The 2,229-nt window shown below is 36.7% G+C and overlaps 1 long non-coding RNA gene across 1 annotated transcript; it reads left to right on the top strand.

Moving 5' to 3' along the window:
- The first annotated feature begins 666 nt into the window (after positions 1-666).
- LOC311078113 lies at positions 667-1,990 on the top strand. The gene is made up of 3 exons (XR_014605053.1): positions 667-750; positions 1,204-1,314; positions 1,871-1,990. It is a non-coding gene; the product is annotated as an uncharacterized lncRNA (long non-coding RNA).
- Positions 1,991-2,229: the final 239 nt, after the last annotated feature.

The raw sequence follows: 2,229 nt of genomic DNA, 5'->3' as shown, positions 1-2,229 counted from the left end.
CCTTGTATTAAACCAATCCCATGTAATATTGTTGGCTCTGTGACAAATAGCATGTTATGTTCCTAGATCATCATGCTGTGATGGCCTGCTGCACCCCCTGTCCAAGAAAATCTCCACAGCTATGAACGGCATACAGTGCACTACTGTTCAACGGTTTGGGGTCTGTAAGATTTATGCTTTTGAAATAAGTCTCACATTAACCCCAGGTTTTTTCAGTGAGATTGTCCTTGAGAAGCCTGTAGGCTAAATAATCTGCTAAATAATAGGCGACTAATACAGTATTATAATGGTCATAGATATAATTATAATTCATTTAACTATTATGATAACATGATATCCTGATCATTAGTATATTTTATTTTATTTCTTTAGGTCTGTTTTGAATTATGTTGGCCAATGAGACTGACACCATACTGTCCAGCTCAAAGGTATTTATGTATTTCTATGTTTTTTTTTATTGATCAATACTGAAATTCTTTGTACTTTTAAATGCTGAATGTGGTTCAGGGGGTCGACAACTTTAGGCAGTTATTTTTCACAGATATCTTGGCCAGCTGTGGCTCATACTCTTAGCCTTAAAAATGTTTTAATTGATATCCCCAATGCAATATCAGGGGGTAAATATATCATTAGAGTTCTTAAAGTTATGACTTTGCTCTTGTTACCAGATGAGATATAATCCCTATTGTTCGGCCCTGTGATTCTTCAGGACAAGACCTTGATGCCATCCATAGTCAGTAGATGAAGAAGGTGAGTTTAGCCGAATTCAGTTCTCTTTCCCTTTCTTTTGAGCTTAAACGGACACGTGCACGCAAAATGAAGTCAAAATGCCCATCTTGGCGAGTTTCCTCGTAAACAGTCTTGTGTTTTAAACAGAAAGAAAACGGATGCGTGTCATTTATATTAGGTCTGCGCATTCGTCTTAAAGGGACAGCAGCCTAACATACCCGCAGCTGTTTGTGTCGCCAATGGTGATCAAACATCAAAAGAGAAAATGACTTGTAGCTTTAGCAAAGATACATTTAATTAATTTATAGTTATTTTATTTTTACAGTGAAGACTTATTTTACATTTTGATAATTCAATTTCTGTACCTGATGTTTTGAGATTTAACTGAAAAACATAATGCTGTAACATAACATAACTGTATTTTTCTTCTATTGATTTATCTATGCTTGTTATCTATTGTAATTTTCTATGCAGGTTCACTCCTCTACAAAATCCCCCCAATAGAGGTTATGCGGAGCGCCCAGCGGTCGAACCGGAAAGAGGTCTAAGCATTTCCGCTTTTCACTTCCGTACACATCTGCAGCGGTAGGTGATCTCTGAGTTTACTGTTAATTTTCGCTTATTACACTAAAATTCTTATTTCTGTTTTAATTAAAATGTCACGAATGCTAAAATATCAGAAAAGGGAACATCCGAACAGCAGTTTTTGTTGTGTGCCGGTCTGTTCTATGTCGGGGAAAATGAGTAGTACAGAAGTACAAATAGGTTCTGTACTCATAAAGTGACGTCAACATCAGCAGTAGCATTCGCCGTCAGGCAAGTGTTATTTAAATAAACTCCTGATGTACTTACAAACTTTCCAATGCCTCGTTTTATGAGTACAGAACCTATTGGTACTACTGTAGAAGTTTGGTACCATTCTGGGCATTATTAGTGGGGTAATTTACCAGATACAAACCTGGAGCCGTTAGCGCATGCACTAAACCATACGGCTGAAATCTCTAAATAAACTCTAAATTTTTCAATATCGTGCAGCACTAATATTGAGCATATCTTAAAGTGAACCTGGAATGATAATTTGTGATACCAGATGAGATGTATGTATGATAGATTTTGAACTGTACTATTTTTTTTATTTCAGGTTTTCTGGGATCCCAGCGGAAGGCATCAGATGTTGGCCTGGACAGATGTACCTGTAAACTACACCGACCTTTGCTTTTGCATGGATGGCTGATTATTACCATGTTCTGTGAGGGTTTCATTATAGAAAAACTGAGCACCTGTGACAGTGGAATTTGTAGGTGTAAAATCACAGAGATAATTGTTTTGTTCCATTAACATATTTCATCACAAACCCTGTGTTACTGCAGCGTGAGATTCAGCAATATTATAACAATCAGTTAGAAGATTTTAACAAACATGAGCACGAAAAATGAAGCAATGGTGACACACAGAGATATGAGAAATCAGCACATGAATCTCAACAATGGTGACAATATT

This window comes from Abramis brama, assembly GCF_963993115.1.
Source record: "Abramis brama genome assembly, chromosome: 2".
In the NCBI taxonomy this organism is placed as follows: Eukaryota; Metazoa; Chordata; class Actinopteri; order Cypriniformes; family Leuciscidae; genus Abramis; species Abramis brama.
Note: the sequence above shows the minus strand (reverse complement) of the source record. Positions and strands in the feature narration are given on the sequence as shown.